The sequence below is a fragment of the Cryptotermes secundus genome, unplaced genomic scaffold (genome assembly GCF_002891405.2).
Source record: "Cryptotermes secundus unplaced genomic scaffold, Csec_1.0 scaffold180, whole genome shotgun sequence".
Lineage (NCBI taxonomy): Eukaryota > Metazoa > Arthropoda > Insecta > Blattodea > Kalotermitidae > Cryptotermes > Cryptotermes secundus.
Window position 1 is genome coordinate 2,620,198 of NW_019718619.1, and position 22,547 is coordinate 2,642,744.

Genomic DNA, 22,547 nt, shown 5'->3' on the forward strand with positions numbered 1-22,547 from the left:
GAACTCAGGTTGGCTTTATCGTAATGTTGGGATGTATATACTCGTTTGTCTTCCAATCTTCGAGTGTCTGGTTCCGAGATGTAATTAAATAAATGTCTTCCAGATAGTTCGTACTTCACAGGAAAAGCGTCGCGTCTGCAACCCAAAAATCGGTCGGTTAATGGTTCTTCGGGGAATTAATCGATACTTATTTTGAGAATCACACGAAACACAAACCCATAGCACAGGCAACGTGACGTTATATTTAATGTTAATGTGGGGCTATATATAGCAGGTGACGGTCTTCTGTGGAAAGTCTCTCTGAAAAACGTAATAAAAAATTAAACTCTCGTGTAGTGTATGTGACTTCAGACGGGGTTTGGATTGGTGAATGAATTTAGTGAGCGTTTTACACGCGACTCATAAGTACAAACAATTATAGCAGCACCGTTTTCTTAATTCGCTTAGTGGGGGGTGGAGTCCAATTGGGTCCACTCAGCACGGCGGCCACTGATTGGCCTATTGTAGCCTGCCCCGGGTGATTATGATGATGGAGAATTTGGTGGAATGAAGATTGGCAGGGGAAACCGAAGTACTCGAAGAAAACCCGCTCCAGCGCCACTTTGTCCACCACAAATCTCACTTGACCACACCCGGGATAGAACCCGGGACGCCGCGGTGGGAAGCCAGCAACTAACCTCTTGAGCTATGGCGCGGCCATCAGCACCACTGTTAATCTCCATGATTCAAAAATCACCACATCATGTGCTAAGCCTTTTCCAGCCTATCCTCACCAGCAGTTCCTTGGCAACCTCTTCTAAAACTGGACATTTTTCAGCTTCACGCGTTCAAGTCCTCTCTTTGCAGACGCCCGTAGAGAACTGACTTGCGGTTTCTTCCGACGTCTCTTCCCGAACGTCCATCCTTTCTAGGTCCTTCTAGAACGGCCTCTGTTCTGGTTTGGAGGAAATCCATCCGGGAGACGAGATTACTTCGAAGGAACAAAAACTTCCCATTATTGGCGTCTATCATGGCTTGATTTGCATCCATCTTGGCATCCGTTTTTCGTGGTTGTCCTGTGGCTTCCAGCCTTGCCGTCATTTCTCTTCTCATTTTTCTTAGATCGGCGTCCGTTTTTGCTTGGTTGGTTCTTATTCCTTCTTCCATTTCCTCTCGGTTGGTCCTTACTGCCTCTTTCATTTCCTGTAGATTTACGTTCGTCTTGACATCCATCTGGGTGCTAGAGAATTTATCTGTTTCCGTAATTTCTCGCATGGCTTTCAGGAATTCCGCCCTTTGCTCCATTTTTGGAGTGTGGCAGTAATGATTAAGAGCCAATGCAGTTTCCAATCCGACCACTTCTCACACAAGTTGTCAGAGAGTATGTGTGATTGTAGACGGGGTTTGGATTGGTGAATGGATTTACTGACCACTTACAGGGCGTAACTACAAATAACTATAACACTATCGCCATTTCCACAATATTAAGTTCACTAGAGCACATACTCTAGTGTTCTAAATATGTTACTAGACGTTTCCTGGTAATGTTACCAAAAATGGGTATTCCTCTGACTCTGGGCTAAAGTCCTCTCTTCACAGACTCCCGTACAGAACTGACTTAGTCACCCCAATTGTCTTCAAGATAACTCCTCTGCACGGACCACGTAGGAATACCTCGTTTCCAAAAGTACTTCTAGTGTTACGCGTCAATTTGTTGCTTCGAGAACGGGTTTATCGAGCCGTTGCCCAGAAAAGACTCTGGTATATCCTCCCATCTCGCGGCCGTTTCATAGCAACGGCTCTAAGTGTTACAATACGTCTAACAGAATACAACCAATATGCTTTAAAGGGCTAAACAATTTATCCTTCCTCTTAGACATGTGTTTGAAAATGTGCAATGGCCACGCGATTCCCCCCCAAATTTCTCTATAGGTACATAGCGGTTACTTAGATCGTAATGGTTAATTTCGGCTCCGAATGTCAAATTCTGTATGCAGCCTTATAATTATAATTATAAATATTCCTTGAAGATGATGTTTATGCTTAGTTTTACAGACATGGACACGGTACAAAGTTTCAATTTATGCCTATAAGTCTTAAGAACGAGGATGTGACAATGTTGCAAGATATGTTAGGAGAATCCATTTGAAGCTGTGATATATGCTCGTACACTTTCCGGAAGTTCTAGACATATTCAAGAATTAATTTTTCGATGGTACTAGGTTAATTCCAAGAAAAATATAAAAATATAAGTAGAACAAATTTGATATCCTTGAATGGAACATGGGGCATGGTGTCGGTTTGAACCTGCCTAGAGCAGATCTTGCAACTGATGATGGTGATGATGAAGGCAAAGAAGAGTAAAAAGATGATATTTTGAAGTTATGCAAAAATACCCAAACATATTCTTTATTAAGTTGGTCAAATTGTCAGTTGCTTTAATCTTATGCAGATGTAACTAAAAGCACACCCCCCACACAGAGGTTAGGAAACGAATTCTTTTGTGTGAAAATAGCAGCCGAAATCTAGCCTAGTTATTTTCATAAGTTTCAAAAGTCTCACGTAAAATCTTTCAACAAAATAAACCAAAAATCCCTATTTGTAAGATCATGAGAAAAATAATAAACACTTGTAGGGAGTTCTTTCTATTCTATATTTCCCTAAATAATGCCAAACATAAGAGCGATTAAATAGGTGAGACTCTACTGGATCTGAACTGTTGGTTAGGTAGTTGAGTAACCCCACTTCACAGAACAGGCTGGAGGGTAAAGACAATAGACGAAGGAAGGCAGATATTAACTACAGTTGTGTGTGCTACTCCCTGGGATATGAATACTGAATGGGGAGGGGGTAAAAGCAGAAGGGTGTCAGCATCACGTTAATTTCAATTTATCAGTTGCCTGTTGTTTGAAAGCGACAAGCAACCCACCACTACACTCCTTGTATAATTATTTCGGGTTACTGATGCTTTTGTAAGCTATATAGGATTTTGCTATTGTAACGCTTTCAAGAGGATCAAATGTTTTAAAATAACGACTCGACAGAGTACACTCACTTCGTATTCCAAATAGACTTGTAACGTAATTCACGTTCATGTTTAAACTTTTAAGATTTTTAAGACTTTTAAGATTTATCGATTCTTTTGTAGCTGATTAAATCCAACAGTTTGTATATTTTTAAATTTCGGAGAAATTAAATTGAGTTTCCTTACTTATAAAGATCTGCTGATACTTTGAGATACCGTTCTGGTTTTCTGACATTGAGAACTAATTCTCATTGTTTTTAACCTATATGTGGTAGACCTTTACTAATTTACTCCTAAAAATGATTGCAGAGGAAACAAATGTATTTTCTTGCTTCATTTTGGAAAATGAAAAGCGGTGATTATTAATTCAAAGTTTAATTTCATATACATACCTATTTTTCTTGGATAAATACAAAGTATTAGTGTCTTGGTTAATTTTGATAGCCTCGTTGGTCTAGTGGTCAGAGTTCCTGGTTAGAGATCCAGAGGCCCCGGGTACGATTTCCTGCGCTACCAGATTTTCTGAGAAGTAGTGAGTCTGGAACGTGTTCCACTCAGCCTCGTGAGGATAATTGAGAAGCTACTTGAATGGAAAAGTAGCGGCTCCGGTCTAGAAAACCGAAATTAACGGCCGTGGGGATCCGTTGCCCTGACCACGCGACAGCTTCTACCCACTAAATTTGGTATTAGCTTAGCCGACAAGGGGCGGTCGCTCGGTCGGTTTGGTTCTCTTGCGGAATAAAAGCCATGGAATTTTTGCTTTTTATTTGTCTTAGTTAAATTTAATTCTATTTTGTCGCCTCTTCATATCTAGTTCAAGAATATACATGCATCTTTTTCATTTTGATCGCACATATTTTTTCTAATAATAATTCAATTCAATTCATGTTTATTTACGTGCAAACTTAACAGCACAGAGGCCAGTTACAAATAATAATAATAATTATAACACACGGATATTTATCATAGGTGGATGGAGCTCCCTAGCCTCCATTAAGATTATGCTGTCTAGACGGAGAAGTGACCAGCAGTGTGGAGGTCCATGCAGGAATCATATCTATGATTTCTGGCGAATGCAAAGGTATCTGACTGACTTAATTCAATTCAGCATTCTTTGGGACGCTGTGTTTTTCCCCTACTACGTTCGCAGCGAAGACGTATGAAATAACGATCCCTGTGTTGCCTCATGATTACAGATGCAATACAAACGTGAACTTCGCTAAGTAAGACATCTTTTAAAGTTCGATTTCGTGAATTTTTATTTTATTTTGATACAAGTTTATTCGTTTGGTTATAAGTGGTTTTGAAGGAGGTGCACATTTGATCTCAATAATTTTCTTTAGGGCATTCTCTCATGATGTACTAGTACCAAAAGTTTTGCAGCCTCTAAGCCTTACCTACTGCACACGACCAAAGGAGCATTCAGTGCAGGGAAGGGAAGTTAGGAAACTGGAGATTGGACATACCAGGTGTCCGTTTCTACTATGGGGCACGCGATGGCGTAGTTGGTCTAGGAACTATACTACAAGCTGGAACATCGCGGGTTCGATTCTCGATAAGGTCATTGATTTTTCTTTTCAATTGATCTTCCGGCCGCAATATGACTCTGGGACCGACTCAGCCTTCAACAGAAATGAGTACCAGGAATCTTCCTGAGGTAAAGGGCTTCCGGCGCTATCTGTGAGTCGATTGTCTAGAAAATGGGGGATCCTCGCCGTCTCAGATCCCTATGAGAACCACGGTCTCTTAGAGGGACAGCTTAATCTTTCTTAAAAAGAGGACATGCGGTAGCGTAGTTGGTTGAGGCATTATGTTACAAGCCGAAAAGTTGTGGTTTCGATTCCCGATGAGATCATTGGCTTCTTTAAAATTAACCTAGCCTTTCCAGCCGCACTATGGCCCTGGGGTCGACTCAGTCTCTAACAAAAATGAGTACCAGGTATCTTCCTAGGGGGATAAAGGGCGGCCGGCGCTTAAGGCTGACAACCTCACCGTCGTCTGAAGGGCCGATTTTCTAGAAAATATGGGAGCTTCGACGTCTCACAAACCTATGGGCCTCCATGGCCTGTTACAGGGATAGCTTTACTTTTTACCATTTCTACTATTTCTACTACTGCAGTAATTACTACTACTACTACTACTACTACTACTACTACTAATACTACTACTTCTTCTGCTGCTGTTGCTACTATTACTTTTCCATTAGTCTTCAAGAAGATAGGTTCGACTCGTTATAGTAAATTTTTCTTTCTATTCTTAATAATTTTATGACTGTGTATAACAGTGCAGTCCGATATATGAGTTGGCTTCTTTTGTTCGCAACTACTACAAACTGACTGGCTCATCAGAACTTGAAAGAATTTAAGGAAAATCTGCAACATTATATTACATCAAATTTCACATTGTAACTTGAGATAAGGGATATGATGACTTACGAGTGTTAGATAGATTGGAAATTTCAACAGTCCAGTCCAGTCCAATCCAGACGGAAAGTCAGTGATTCTCTATTTCTTATTAATATATTTTTTAAAAACAAACTTATTTGTTCTCCAGTTTTGGTACTGTTAATTTACGTTACCTACTTTGTAAATCAAAGAATTTTCGGCTTTGGTATCCGCCATCGCGCAAAACTTATTCAGTCAGCCAGATCCGTTTCTGCAGCAAATTTTGTTTACATTTTTAGAATGTATAGAGATTTTTTCATTAATTTACAGTGAATATTTTAATAGCACTTGTAATGATACACGAGGCTTTTGCAGACCAATAATAATAATAATAATAATAATAATAATAATAATATTCCACTTACTAGGATTTTGTATAACGTTCTTGTGTATTTTATCTTCCTCTTTTCCTTGTACACATAGTTCATATCAATGTGCATTTCTTTCTTTAGTACTTGCATGTAACTGGCTTTCAGTTGTTGTCAAATTTTAATAAATTAATTCAAATAAATTTGTCCTCCATCTGTGTGTTGTTTCCTTCACTTTGTATCCGTTACAGTCTGTTAACTCTAGTTGAATTCTGTAATTGTTGAGTTAGTATGTAAAACTAAATAATTGTATTATTATTACTTTTTACTCTATTACCTAATGGGGGGGGGGACACGCGGTAGCGTAGTTGGTTGAGGCACTATGCTACAAGCAGAAAGGTCGCTGGTTCAAGTCCCGTAGAGGTCATTGGATTTTTTTCAATTGACATCCTTCCAACAGAACTATGGTCCTGGGGTCGACTCAGCCTCTAACAGGAATAAGTACGAGGAATATTCATGGAATATTCTTTGAGGTAAAGGTCGGACGATGCGCGCCCTGCCGCCATCTTTGAGCTGATTGTTTAGAAAATTTTGGAACCTCAACGTCTCACAACCCTATGGGCCTCCACGGCCTGTTACAGGGATAGCTTTACTTTTACTTACTTTACTTACTTTGTTACCTAGTATAAATTATCTTGTTTTGTATTTTGTGTGTGCTTTATTTATCTTCCTTTGAACTTGCTCGTTCTGTAAATGGCCGTTTGGGGCTCGATTATTATTATTATTATTNCATTGTTCTGAGTCTCATTTACATTGCTTCGTATTGTCGAGCACTTTAGTAAACAAATGTTACTGAACAGTGATAAAAGTAAGTAAAAGTAAGGGCATCCCTGTAACAGGCCTTGGATGCCCATAGGGTTGTGAGATGTTGAGGTTCCCACATTTTCTAGACAATCGGCTCATAGATGGCGGCAAGGTTGTCAGCCCTTTACCCCCAAGAACAATCCAAGAATATTCCTGGTATTAATTTATGTTAGAGGCTGAGTCGACCCGAAGGCCATAGTGCGGCTGGAAGGATTGGGATTCGATCCCGCGACCTTCCGGCTTGTAGCATAGTGCCTCAACCAACTACGCTACCACGGTCCCCCACTGAACAATGATATTATTATAAAATTCAAATAGGTTTATGGAGGAGAAATTGAGTACCAAATGCTTTGCAATAAATACTTGAATATTTATAGGCGCTATAACGTAAAATATTCTGCTCTGTTTCCTTCCCCTCTGTCTGTTTAGTAACTGTTTCGAGACTGTTGTATGTATCTTGCGGAAATAGCGACTAACCAAAATTATACGTAATAATCAGTAATAATGTATAATTTCCAACTTGTGTTATTGTATAATATCCGGATTTTGATCATAATATACATATATATATGTCCTTCTATTCTAGCAGATATATAATACATGAAGCGATCTGAATCCAATGCTGTTTTGTCGCTAGACAAGCAATTATAGACTAAAGCATAAAACGTGATAACCCTTACCATTATCCGACCATAAGGTGTTAAATAATATAAAGATGAACGTTGTACCCTTTCGTTTCTATAATATGTTGTCAGGGTTACGTAAGAACAGTTGTCTTGTTTCTGATCTTACTTCTGGGCCCGTGATAACTTGTTACTGACGTGGTAGCCGCTTATTGATTTGCGGCAGCAGCAACATCACCGACGCGTCTGGGTCATCGAAACCCCCTCTCTTGGGGGACCTCTTTCTCTAAGTAAAGGCGGCTGGATAGTATAACCAACCGCTCATCTCCATCTACGCTCGAGTTTCAGAATACGTTGCCTCTTGCCAGTACACGACTTCCATATCTTCAAGGCTTGATGTTTACTGACACTCGGATAACATTAGAGTCAATCTTAATGCAATTAAACCGAGAATTAAGACATAGTTTTTAATATGTGAAATCGACTTTGCAGTACGGCTGAGCTGTCTAAGTTACTACACTGCATCTTATGGACAGCAGTAGTATCGACGTTTAGACCGCGCCATAGCTCAAGTTGGCTTCCCACCGCGGCGGCCCGGGTTCGATCCCGGGTCTGCTCAAGTGGGATTTGTGGTGGACAAAGTGGCGCTGGGGCAGATTTTCTCGGAGTACTTCGGTTTCCCCTGCCAATCTTCATTCCACCAATTGCTCCACAATCACCCTCACCTATCATCTGGGGCTGGTAAAATTGGCCAGAAGTGGCCGCAGTACAAGGGACTAAGCCCCACCTCACTAGCAATAAAAAAGTATCCGTGTTTAAAATAATATATTTGTTCCAATTTACCAATACATATATCTCCCTCCCCCACCACGACTTTCAACGACCAGGTTATGAAGCACAAGCACACGAATGAGACTTGAGGCTACGGGGTTCAAAAATATATTCTGAAATTAAATTTTGTTTTGTCTACGGGACTTGAAAATCCGTACCTGAGTGTTTGCTGGATCGTATCAATAAATATATATATACTATCGTGGGGTTACACTGATTACATTTTGTAACTAATTTATTAGGTGTCACATTAAATCAATTGCAGAAAATACACGGAATATTAAGCAACCATATTTTCCAATTTTCTTCGAGTGATTCGCCGGGCTTTTTGCAGACGAGGAAAATGTTAGTATGTATGTATGTATATATATATCGCGAAATGAAACAATATTCCCGCACAAACAAATGTTCGGGCCTCGTGTGGCCCGCGTGCCATAAGTTGTAAGCCCTAGTTTTCAGGATGGATGGCTAGGGTCAAATTTCCGTCAAGAGCATGGAGATGTCTCTTGGTCATCGCCTTCACACTGCTCCTGGGATCCAAGCAGACGCCCATTCGCCTTGTGATCGAGGTTCTTTCCTCCGGGGCTAAATCGGCCTAAGCATGACACTGATCTTATCGATCCGCCTAGTACTGAGAAAACGAATGCGTTGGCCTATGTTTACATTCCCCGCATCCGTATTCTTGGCGTGGGACAATATTATTTTCACCTGTTGCTATTGTCAATCAGCAGCTCTTGAAATGGTTTCATTTGACCAGTATTTTCTGTGATCTGTACTTAATGGAACATTCGTAAGAACGATGTTATGCTATGGATGTGAACCTGGACTTTGTACCAGATGTGAGAGGACGCTCTGAATCAGAAGGTTCAGAATACACGAAGAAGGAATTTTAGGCGAGTAAAGAAAAACGTCGCCGGTCACGGTAGCCGAGCGGTCTAAGGCATGTACTGTCTTCGCTCGCTTGGAAACCGGGATCGTGGGTTCGAATCCCACTCAGGGCCTGGATGTTTAGTTTGTGTGGGCGCGTCTTTCTGTGTTTGTGTACAGGTAGAGGCCTTGAGACGAGCTGATCACCCGCCCAAGGAGTCCTACCGAATGTGCAAGATCTAGAAACACCCAAGTGAATGGAGAAGTTCATGGAGGTAGGACTAGGCCCACTGGGGCTGTAGTGCCAAGGGGGAAAAAAGATATAATGAAGGAGATAACAGAGAGCTGGTGACGTGCAACGAATAGAGGAATTTCGTATACTCAGATGATGGTTAACACATTTTAACAATAAAGTCATTTTAATTAATGTATGTACATTTTTTAGACATAATGCTATTGCACAATTAATAAACTAAAGTATAGTGTAAGCATAACTTTTATATGCACTGGGAAACCAAAAAATGTGTATGACTCGCTTTATTGTCGTGATCTGGAACCGAACCTGTAATATCTCCGCGGTATGCCTCTGTTCAAAGTGTAATTTGAAGTAAGGAGGACTAACGGGAAAACTGTGTACGGTGCGATAGACTGGGCTTCAAGTAACTCGGCAGTACTGGAAGTCATCACCTATGAACTGAGGGAACTGAAGGCGAACAGCAGCTGAGGGATGAGGGCCATATAACCACTGGATGGATGAGTCAACGCAGTATCTGCAAAGAGTGCAAGGGTCCAGGTTCATGTTCCTGATTTCGATTCTGCTAATCCTCTGAAATTCTTGCTAACGTGTTCTTTGCTACGCTCTCCATATGTTTATTTCAGACGAGTTTCCATCAAAAGTAATTCTAATATACTTCACTTTCCTTGACCAACGAACTGAATGGCTGCATTCTCCTAATTCAGGTGGACGCATATGCACATGATTCATGCAGTTCAGATAAACAATGGCTACTTATTCTGCAAATCATAGAAGAGGCAAATTATATTCTAGGAGTAGAACGCAGAGTTATTTAATGTTAAGAAATATGTGGTATGTATAGCAACCACTGTACTTTAAAGGGTTAAGGGAAACCCTGCTAGGAACTACTAACTAACAACTACTACAAAACCTAATACAAAATGTCAAGATAGAACTACGAGGGAAGTATATCCTTTATTTATCGGATAATCTATACTTCTCCAAGTAAGTACAACTTTCATTGAGTTGGGTCCTTCTTGGGAAGCCACTAGGTTCTCAGCTACTCAAGAACTTCCCAACATTTTATGGAAGCCAAAGGTTCAGTAACATGTTCGTAAGAGCCTTCCACTGGTCCCCATCCTCAGCCAGATGAATCCAGTCCATATCATCCTATGTTATCTTGCTAAGATCCGTTTTAATATTATCCTCCCACCTACGGTTAAGTCTTCGCAGTGGTCTTTTCCCATTTGGTTTTTCCATTAAAATTCTATATGCATTCCTCTTCGCCCACGTCCGTGCTACATGCCCTGTCCATCTCACCATACTTTACTTTGTCAGCTTAATTATATTTAATGTGAGAACAGAATTACGAAAAGTGTTTCCGTTATTTATTCGGTGAACTGTACTTCTCAGAGATACAAAATGTGGGATTGCGAAACTACCAAGGACCAAATTATAGGCTAGATACAACTGTCTTTCAGTTTACGAGGAGCTGATATTGAAGCCTATTAGAATAATGATATAGCAGAGAGTATGGAAATTGTTAATGCCGGAGGGCGACATGATGCGATCTTCCTTTGCTGGCCAACTAACAACATCAAAATAACATTTTATGTTGGGTATAAAACAGATATTATCACGTGATATTTCAGCTGCTGTCTCTACCGATGTAATGTAGACTTTTTATTATGTATTCTGTCAGGCAGGAAGTCATCGTTTTCTTAAAGGCCTCCTCCTTCTTGCTCATGTAATGGACCTTCTCTCTCCTTATACTTCTGTAACAAAAATTGTCAGTAGCTTAAGTAGCCCTATCAGAAGACATATAATTTTAACGAGTCTTACCTTATTAACAGACCGATTAATTATAACGACGTTCTTGATATTTTCATTAGTGACAGCCCAAGTTATGAAGCAAAATTGCAGTTTTTGAATCCGAATAAATACATTGCGTGCTTTGTATTGTACCACATTTATCTCTGTGCTTAATTGCATGCAGCCTTGTTGAAAAATTTTGAGATTAGAAAAAAACAAAAATTTGACATCACGACCCAAGCCTCGGGTACTGATTCGCAGTCTCGAGAAACCTGGCTTGAACTCCCCAGCCAATGTTATCATCACTGGTCTTGTTCCTGTTTTCTTCTTAGATTCTTTGATACATTTCTTCGGAAATAAATTAAAATAATCTACTACAACCTTCTGGATTCTTGATTCTCACTATGAATTGCCATTTTTGCATGATTTTGCAAGGAAGGCTTATTCCATAATTCATATCGACTTTTACCCTATTTAACGACTGTACACTACATAATCTTTATATATTTTACAAGACAGGATCTGTATGTGCCTATCTGTACAACCATTCATGGCCGATCATCTGTCTGCGTATCCCCCATAACTGTTTAGGCTTATGGGACTTATGAGATAACCTCGCTGTGTGTCTGTCTGTGCATCTCCCACTAATTTTTGTTATGAGGCTCATGCGATCGCCTTGCTGTCTGAGTCTCTGCGTTTATCCCTTAACATATTTCGTTTCGTATGCGGTCCTTGTCATGTCAAAGCAAAGTAGACGAATAATTCTTCCCAGAACTTCTTGTATAATATTATAACACAATGGATAGAATCGATTGCTTTGCAAGTAGCTTAGAGAAAGTAGCTGATTAACTACCAGGTTAAGGTAAAGTTGTCCCTGTGTTTAACTAATTAAACACTACGCCAAAAGGAGTAACAGGCGGCACTATTTTGCGAGTAGTCAGCTCAGGCCTCGGCAGATTTACTCCGGGGAATGGCTACCGGTACCCGTTGGATAGGAGGACCCCGGAACCGTGACAATCTTGTCACTACCGGAATTCGAACTCCGTCTCTCTGCCGTCCAACTCGTAGCTAATCGCTATACGCTAATTGATGCCAAAGCCTGGTACCTGGCCGCGGCCCTGCGGTTGAGAAACACTGCGGTATACCGACAGAGCTATCCAGCTCAGTAGCTACCAAAGGAATCTAATAATCAGTCCTTCATCTGGCGAACAAATCGTCCTCTTTTATGGAACACTCTATTCACTTAGAGCCGCTGAAACCTAACGTAAGCCAGATCAATTTAATTCAACCGGCACAGACAGATCTAGCTGACCTGGACTATAGTTTCCTCTCATCTGCACTTAGTTGCCCCAAGTATGGTTTCCACTCCATGTTTTTCTGCTACAACTTGAGATCCATGCTCGTCTTCCCCCCAGTTATAATTGTCGTCCTTGGCCACATCAGATTTTTTGTGGAGCATGTCAACCGAATTATAAAACAAATAAATGTGAATAAAAGAAACTGCAAATATTTCTCAATAAAGAACTGAGGTCTTAATCCATAATTCAACAATCAGTTTTACGCGTAATGGACCTCAGAACAGACCCGTAACTGAGAATGCTGCTGTTTTTATTATTCTTTCAGTGGACGTTAGGAAAAATGCGGTCCCAATCTGCAAGATTCGTATCACTGCAACAAGGGGCAACTTTACTTAGAGTGGGGGGAGCAGCATTTGCAATGAAAATCTGAAAATTCTTTCGTGTCAGTTTAAAGGCTGCAAGACCATGTTTACTTCTAGGATCAGAGTCACCTTGGATAAGAATCTGACAGTAGAACACCAGGACACTAACTCTATACACACAAACGGAAGAGATGTCTCAGTATTGAAATAAAACAAGTCTGGACAAATAGGTTCCTATAGTAGTGCATCCATAATATTTTGTAAATGTACATAGGTGTGCCTTATGATGGATCACTTAGATAAACAGATACCTATACTTGTTTTGTGTGTACATATATATTTTATATATCATTATATGGACCCATATAACAACATATGTGGCCTTAGAAGATGTGCGCATGTGCGCACGAACGCCATATTTATGAGGTTACTCGTGGGGGGTCTCCCCTTCTCTCCTCACCCCATCGACCAACCCTCTGAAGCCTGACATGTCAGAAGACAAAGCATCTGATGGATGATAAATGGTTCTTCCACCAAACGTCACTATGGGGCGACACTATGGCAGAGAGGTGGGAGGAAACGGGCAGAGATAAAGTGATGGCGTTTCTCTGGGCAAGGGCTGAGCGAGTGAGCGAACCGACACAAAAAACACACGAGAGATAGGAGACAGTATGCAGAGAGAAGAAATACTTTGTGATGATGAAGAATTTTTCAGATCCTAGACAAGAGTGTGGGTGAATATGTAGACAGAGAACAGAAAGTATGAAAAATTGCCAGGGTAAAAATATTGGAAAGCGCCAGTGCTTCCTCACAACCCGCAGAAATATTGTTCAGAATTTTAGGTTTTCTTCGGTCATTTCCTAATTAGCATTAATGATGTACGTACATAAATCTGTGTTTCAAATTCTGTTTTAGTGCATGCCCCAAATGTTGTTTCTTAGTTCATTTAGCTACGGCTTATCAACTGCATAACAAAGCATCACTCAGGAATATGATTGTGAACAAATAGGAGGCATGTGCAAGAAAGCGGTCGTGGCCTACTTTTAAAGTACTCTCTTAAATAAGAGCAGAAGGCCATAGTTGTCTAGGCCAGAATTCGGAATCCCCGGAGCATGAAGCAGGAGTTACATAAAATACCGAATGCACTGTAAATAAAACAAGAACAGTCGTGCATGAGAAGAAGGGACAGAGTTCTTTTATCCACACTTCAATCCTAAATAATTTGGTAAAGTTGGCCGACATGACATATTTCAATTACAAATTAAGTTCTTTTTCAGTTAATTAAGTCTTGGGTTTAATGAAACTTTACCATTTACAGAAGTTATACTTTCAGTGCCCGGTCGGAAGGCATGTTTCAGATGTCATCAATTTTGGAATATATATAGCAGCATATACTACTCATGCTTGAAAAGTAATTAAAATCTTTGGTCTATCACACAGTTAAAGCATTCTATCTAACACTTATTACACTGCATCAGGGATAATATCTGAATTTATAAGGGCCCCGTAGGGAATGCATGCTCCTCGCAATAACTCCTTACCCCAGCCCCCTTTATCGGGCACCCATGACAGACATCATATCGTTCAATGTAAAATGGGCTGAGCGATGTGTTGGGTAGGAGGCCTTGCTCTTGTCCCATCAGCTGAAGGAAGGGCCGGTGACGTAACTCAGTGAAGAGAGCCCCTGTCCTGGCCGAGATGCATACCCAGGACTTTCCGATACGAGGCAGGATAGATAACCACCTAACCAAGCCAATCGGTAACACACGTACTTCTGAATCCACTGTTTTTATGCGTAACTCTGAATAAGGTTAAGATGACTTAAGGCCAAGCCCGTAAGTGGAGGCCAGCCTATAGTTTGTGCTCTAGTGCGGGTAGTCATAGAGCAATAGAGAGTTGTTGTATTCTATCGCCTGTTGAAGTTATTGCAATAAATATGGGCCGCGCCATAGCTCAAGCGGTTAGTCATTGGCTTCCCACCGCGTCGGCCCGGGTTCGATCCCGGGTCTGCTCAAGTAGGATTTGTGGTGGACAAAGTGGCGCTGGGCCAGGTTTCCTCCAAGTACTTCGGTTTCCCCTGCCAATCTTCATTCCACCAATTGCTCCACAATCACCCTCACCTATCATCTGGGGCTGGTAAAATAGGCCAGAAGTGGCTGCAGTACAAAGGACTTAGTCCCAGCCCACTAACAATAAAAAAAAGTATGAGAAATAAATTAGCATGAATAAGATTAGATAGACTTGAAAGCCTGAGCAGGTTTACCCTTCCCTATACACCTGAAGACGGAGACAGATCCAGTCTCCGAAACGTCGTGGGTTTTTTTGTCTTTTATATACCGGACGATGGGTGAAGTCCAAAATAAGCCAAAAGAAGTACATGAATAAGATTAGTTTAGTAAGTGGCAGAAGTACGAGCAAAGTTCCAAGCAGAGTCTGGCAAGCTTGTTCCTCTGAAAGAAATACGTCTCGAAACTGCGTTCTTTGGAATTCACTTCACTCACAAGTTGTCAGTTCGCTTTACGCCTTTGCTAATAATAATAATAATAATAATTAATAAGTAAAAAAAGTAAAGCTATCCCTGTAACATGCCGTGGAGGCCCGTAGGATTGTGAGACGTCGAGGCTCCCACATTATATAGACAATCGGCGCAAAGATGGCGGTAAGGTTGTCAACCTAACGCGCCGGCTGCGCTTTACTCCCAGGAAAATTATTTAATTAATTCCTGGTACTCATTTCTGTTAGAGGCTGAGTCGACCCCAAGGGGATAGTGCGGCTGGAAGGATTAGGTCAATTGAAAAAAGTCCAATGACCTCATTGGGACTTGAACCCGTGNAGCTGTGGGGGAGTCAGGTTCGAATTTCATTAAATTTGTCCTTGTTTTCCTCAGGCCCTCCAGGCAAATTCCGGGATATCTCAATTAAGGAAACGACTGTTTCCTTCTATGTCTATTCCAATTCATCAGCCATGAACCATCTTCCAATTCGAAGCTATACAGTTTAAATACCGACGTGGCAAAATAAACCACAAATATTAGCAACAATTCAGTTCAAATCATCCTTTATATTGTGTTTGACAAAGACATAGGTGACACAGTCCTCCGAAACGTCGGCCAATTTTAAGGGACTAATTGTTTTCATATCCCAGAAGACAGAACTCTTCATAGCCACCTTTGTGAGAACTTCAAATCCTAAACAGGAATTACATTTTCTCAGCTTTCAATTGTGAAAAAATGGATGAAATTTCTACATATTTCAGTATGATGTTCTTATCCAGGAATGTCCGTATTAATTTAGACGCGCAGTTCCCTCTTGATCAGAAGTTTCCCTCTTATGTTCGTCACTCTGTACCTATTCTCTCTTCTGTCTATCTTCTTTTCTTTAGCTGAAAAGGAATTCCTCTTTCTAGCGGCATCCGCTCTTTTGGTAGCAACACATTGGAGAAAAATAAAAATCCAATTTCCCCCTAGCAGGGGTACTGACGTACAGTTTCGATCAAGAGTTAGTTGCCACACATGTGTAATATACACGACAGATTTTATCGATGTTACATTCGAGCGGTTGCCACTCCTGCTTCGTAATGGGCAGCTGCTGTGTTGGACTCTCGAGCCAGACTGGTACTCCCCTCAGTCCGTCCGGGCAGACTCCGTTGTAGTATTCTCAGTTAAGCAATGACCGCTTTGTCAAATACATTTTCTTTTTCGGTTCATCGTTTGTATTCATTTGACGCTGTGTGATGTGTGTACATGAAAAAGCGTCGTTAAAGTACCACTACGCATATTATACATACTTTCTGTGAAAATGCATGCGAACAGTTCTGGTAAGACCGGAGGCAGAACTGTCGAGATGCAGCTGCCCCAGGCAAAGATGATATGCGGTTGACATAGTCAGTAAATTCCACTGAGTGATTTGTGTGTGATTAATGAAGTCCAACCAGTTTTGGTTTTATATCTGAAGTATAGCTTTATCAAATGTGGACAGTAGTTTTGTTTTTCCGCCCAGAATGCTTTATGAATATAAAACTATTAATAAAAGAAAACAAGCACCGTGGCCTGTAGTTCGCAAGCGAACTATACAGCCCGCCGTTTGTTGGCGATCTTAGTGTCAACTTTACGAGTAGAGTGTGTCGCTTGGTCAGCGCAACGAATCTCCACGGCCGTTAATCTCGGTTTTCTAAACCGAATCCGCTATTTCCTTGAAATTGCTACTCAATTATGTTCACGCGGCTCGATGGACCCAGTTCGAGACTCAATACATCTCAGAAAATATGGTAGCGCCGGAAATCGAACCCTGGACTTCTGGATCTTTAGGCAGGAACTCTGACCACTAAACCATCGAGGCTGTCATACACCTGTCAAATTCAAGAACTTCTGGATCTATTTTCTTTTTCTGTTCTTACTGTCTGGTAAGAACTGCGATAGGGCAGAGACGGCTGGACGGCCGAGTTTCGATTCCCGATTGGGGTAAGGATTTTCCTTTCTCTGTAGCCTCCAGGCAGTTTCTGACGCCCAACAAAATTTCTGTTAAATGGGCACCAGAGGGTAAAGCGGCAGGAGCGTGAAGCTGACCACTCACCTCCCACTAGGGCTAAGATTAAGAATGGTGAACGTATACCTCCACCCTCCCATACGTCTTCGTGGCATGGTGCGTAATTAATTAAGTACAGGGTAATTTTACCTCTTTTTAGTAAAACTGGTCAGAGGATAAGGAAAGCATTACTTGGTTTTTCGGAATTATACCTACATGACGCTGTAAGATTTGTGTTTATTTTTCGTCAGAGAATTAGAGAACTTGAAACAGATGTTTGAAATATAATGCGGTCTAGTACTATTATTATTTATGCTCTGTCGCTTATAATTATCAGTACGTGATAATATTCAAGGTCTACAGTAATCTACGATACTGACTCATTAACAACTTGCAAAGTCAATGAATTGGCAAAACGGTGCTACAACTTTTCCACCGAGTTTCGCATCTTTGACTTGATGTTCTCACAGCCTTGACTACCAGACGTGCGGAATTATGGATCGTAACATCCTCGAGTTCAGATACAAATACGAGTATTATGACTTTTCCGAGGAGCATACGACTTTAATCTTCGGTGTCGGACAGTAAGTCCAGCAAGAAGTCACCAGAAACAGGAGGCAAGCTTACGTTTCAAGTCTCATATATGTTTGCAGATACATAAAATTACATTGCAATAAATCACCTTCAGTTTTGCAGACACATTAATTTACAATTGATTTATTCCTCATTAGGCATTTTACAATAATTCAGATGAATATGATTTAAGCTCAAGGAAATAATGATTACTGGTCAATATAAAATGAGGCAAGTTATTTCGTATTTTATGTCATGTTTTATATTTCATTTACTATACAAGCTGTATTAACATAATTTCGCTATTATGATAATAATAATACATAACTCTCGAAGTGCCAGAAGATTACGAATTACAAGAAAGCATCAAAGCAGACACGCCATTTGATATTTCTCTTCTGCTTTCATAGTCAGCTGGAGGGGTGATGTTTTTGTCTGTTGCTAAGCGTTGCTGTCCGTAGTTAAGAGGGGAAGTTCATACCGATATTATGTCTGAAGACAGGTTTTATAGTTCTTGGAGTCAGCAGGACGTATGTGCCAATATTCTCACGTGAGATACATTTAGGAAGTAATGATGAAAGGAACTTTGCATAGTCCTATATTATAAAAATTGAAGCGATTATGCAAATACGTTACTTATCCAGAAATTGCCTAATTGCGACGGGCTGATCCCACATCCATGGAGTCCTATTGACCTTGTAAAATATCAATAGACTAAAAAACGGCCAAGGCCCAACAAGGGCTGTAGAGCCATAGATAGATGGATGGATGAACAGACAGATATACGACTACAGATAGATAGGATAGTCTAAGTTTACATATACAGAGCATATACACAAACTTACTCTACTCTCCAGAGCAGCGCTACGAACCTCTATATTCGACCCAAGTTAGGGACGTTGAGCAGTAAATAAGATCGCGAATGATAGTCATAAAATATCCTAATTGTTCAGTGTTGAAAAATACCTAAAATATACGTAAGCGATTGGGACTTCCACATGACTGTCAAATTAGAATGGTAATTTGGAACAACTTGTCCACATATAAGAAAAACTCTGATAAAGCTTCAAGTACTTTCGTTCGAAAATAGCTAACTCTATAGAACAAGGCATCCCTGTAACAGGCCGTGGAGGCCCATAGGGTTGTGAGATATTGAGGTTCCCAAATTTTCTAGACAATCGTCTCATAGATGGTGGTAAAGTTGTCAGCCTTACGTGCCGGCCGCCCTTTACCCCTCAAAACGTTCCAAAGAATATTCCTGGTACTCATTTCTGTTAGAGGCTGAGACAACCCCAGGGCCATAGTGCGGCTGGAAGGATTATGTTAATTGAAAATATCCAATGACCTCAGCGGGACTTGAACCCGCGACTTTCCGGCTTGTAGCATAGTGCTCAACCAACTACGCTACCACGCGGCAACTTCCTTGACCTGATCATTCTAATTATACTTGAAGAAGAGTACAAGTTAATATATTGTTTATTTGTATGTGACAGTTTCTGGGATTGTAACCGAGGCTCTCTCGAAATAAAGAGGCTGTCCCAGACACATGTACCACTGATATCTGTGTGTTAAAATTGACGAAATTAAATATTTTATACACGAAAGTAAAAATTATAAATCGTCAACATCGAAAAACAAATCATTCTGCTTCCTTAGTAGCATTATGGCAACACATAACCGGACCATTGGAGCGCCCCCCCCCCCGCAATCCATGCACTGAGACGAGCAATCATGGCAATGTTTGAAATATCCCCCTTCCTTCTCACAGGCAACTTGAACCTCGTCTTATTCCTCTTCTCCTTTGGCGTCGGTAGCGTCACGACGTCCATACCCTTCTTACCCCAACTCCTCACTTCACCCTGCTTTTCTTTTCCTTCTATCCGGTTGGGGATTTGATGTGAGCAGGGGGGAGGGGTGGAAAAACACATCCATCTTTTTTTTTCTTTCTCTGTTCTTTCGCGAAAGCTGAGAGATTGCTAGAAGCGTACGGAAAAGAAAGAAGGTTTTGTGGAGATGAGGGGGTGGGATTTTGGGATGTGGTATCACAGTAGGGTGCCCCCTGGGGTTCTTTTCCTCCTTACGACGTTCCTTGAACCAACCAACCCTTGGACTACCCCCCGCTGAGCGACGCTTCTTTCATTAGTGCAGGGCGTCTCTGTGAGTAAAGCCCAGTATTGAGGCTCAGGAATTACAACCCTCCTCATTACTACCCTTCTCCAGGTCCAGCCACCCAGCAGTATCGGAAATATCCCCTGTCTTTAAGTTTACCCATCACCCAAACAACACCCGCAGCCCTCGTAATGAACAATCATCTTAGGCGCTTCTGGCAGTCGTGAAACAGTCGTCAACGAAGTTGGGAATTATTTGGTATCACAATCCCTTGACTCGCACAGCACAGGGCTCCGGGGGCTCAGTTTTCATTAACTAACAAAGCAGGCTCTGCTTAACAAACCAAGCTTCTACTGTGAGGATCATTAAGTTGAAGACAACTATAACCAGGGTGGTGATATTTCTGTACTCGGCAGTTACCCTTTAAGAACCAGTCGGTTAACATGATTGTTTCCGTGGTTTTCATCAGTCCCTCCAAGCCAATGGCAGGAGATTTAATTTAAATAGGACACGACCGCTTCCTTATAAATCTTTATATATTCACCATTCTCAATCATCGCGGCTTTTCATTCGATGTACCACTTACTCGTACAGTTGAGAAACGTTATTAAATAACAGGAGAATCATTCAATCAGCACCTTAAACCGAAGGCGTCTTGGGGAGTGGACATATAGTTCCAGAATTCTTAACCTCGGCACTAGACTAGAGTGATCAGCTTCACGCCCCGGACAATTTACCCCCTGTATCTATTGGATAGGGTGCTGGATTATTGACTCCACAGCTGACTCCACTCCCTAGAAAGAGAAAAATCTTTTTCCTCTGCCGAGAATCGAACCCCGGCAGTCCAGCCCGTAGCCCATCTCTATACAGATTGAGCAATTCATGACGTGATGGTTAAATAGTAAGTGCAGGTACAACTTTACCTTTTATCTTAAAAATATCTCGTTACTTAAAGCGACAGGTTCAATAGGCTTTATACCTTGGTTTTATAAGTGGCTGATTTTCAAAAACTTTAGTGTCAGATGGGGCCTTGCTAGACCGCTTATGTGGTCTAGTGGTCAGAGGTCCTGGCTACAGATCCAGACCCCCGGGTTCGATTCCCGGCGCTACCAGATTTTCTGAGAAGTAATGAATCTGGAACGGGGTCAACTTAGCCTCGTGAGGATAACTGAGGAGCTATTTCAAGGAAATAGTGGCTCCGGTCTAGAAAACCGAAATTAACAGAGTTGGGGATTCGTTGAGCTGACCACGCGACACCCTCTATCCGCTAAGGTTGACACTAACTTCGCCGACAAGCGGCGGTCTCTCGGTCGGCATAGTTCGCTTGTGGACTAAAACCACGGAGTTTGTTTTCTTTGTGGGAGGGTCCCTCTTATATCTCAGACAGCTTAACGCTGGCTGCTCATCGCGGAGTCCTGGATTCAATCCAAGGTGAATTCATGCGAAATTTGTGGTGAACGAAGTGGCATTGGAGAACGCTTCTCTCTAACTTTCTTCGGTTTCTCCTTGCTAATTATCATTCAACCATTGCTTCCTACTGTATCCCTCTTGAAGTCTGCAATAGCATTGAGGAGACAGTGCGTTCTCGCATCCTTGACCTCTGAAGCTTCGAACTTCGTTCACAGAGCATGGAAGCTAGTCAGATTTTTTTCCGATGCTTAGCGGTGATTTTTGCTTATACCATCCGAAGGGCATTTCCATGGGTTATCATAATATTGGCCAGAATGATACAAGGGAACTGGATTGAATTCCGTTACATTCCATTCATCTATCATGGGTCAAAATATTTTCCTTATAATTTTTTAAAATTTGTCTTTATACCGCCTTCCTTCGAAGCAGAATTATCATATATATATATATATACTTGGTTCGTGCTGTTACTTTTTTTCTTTTTTTGTTTGCAGGGGCAGATATACTCAATCATTACTCGTTATGGATCCAGAGTTTAATTACGTAAGAAAACCGGAAATTAAGATTCTTATCAAGATGCCGTCTCCCTCTGACTATTCAAAGCCTCGTGTAATCTTGATGCAATAGTCTAAATCTATTCAAATATCCCTAATGAGAACCGTACCACATACGTAACAGGTTACCGCCCCCGCCTCCAAGCCTCTGTATCGGACAAGAGAGCCACCCCCTCTGAAGCTGTCTGTCTGTATGCATTGTTATGCTATTGTTTATCACCTCCTTTGCTTATAGAAGCTCCATTGTATACTGCATCGGAGAACAATGCTGAGCAAATCAGGCGCGTTATATGGGGGGATGGTGCCTCGCTAGGGCTTCTCTGTCTCAGTGTTCTCGAGTCCTGTTTCCTCTTTCAAAAGGCGAGGGTTGGGTGGAAGGGATAGGAACCCTCAATCCAATCATCGTCACTGCATGAATCCGTCCCGTCTCCTCCTCCCCCAAACCAACACCTTCTCTATTGTGTTAGTAAAGCTTGTCCAGAATCGTTTACGTTGTAGGAAACTTCGAGCAGTTCTTGTCGAATGCTTCAACGTCTGTTAGCCGTTCTCGACTACTTTAACAAAATAAAGTGCAGTAAAAGAATTCACAATGACAATAAAAATGATTGCCGGTCACGGTAGCCGAGCGGTCTAAGGCATGCACTGTCTTCGCTCGCTCGGAAGCAGGGATCGTGGGTTCTAACCCCACTCACGGAAAGGATGTTTGATGTTTGTGTGTGTGGGCTTTTCT

General features: G+C 41.4%; 1 protein-coding gene across 3 annotated transcripts in view; it reads right to left on the reverse strand.

The window, feature by feature from the left end:
- Positions 1-22,547, reverse strand: part of LOC111861791 (homeotic protein antennapedia) — a 1,040,626-nt gene that overhangs the window by 247,308 nt on the left and 770,771 nt on the right. Inside the window, exon 5 of one of the 3 annotated variants that reach the window (XR_002842326.2) lies at positions 9,388-10,951. The exons of the other annotated variants lie outside the window; for them this stretch is intronic. The gene's annotated coding sequence lies outside the window, so the exon portion shown is untranslated. Of the gene's footprint in view, positions 1-9,387; positions 10,952-22,547 lie in introns of those variants that run through there. 3 annotated transcript variants of the gene reach the window in all.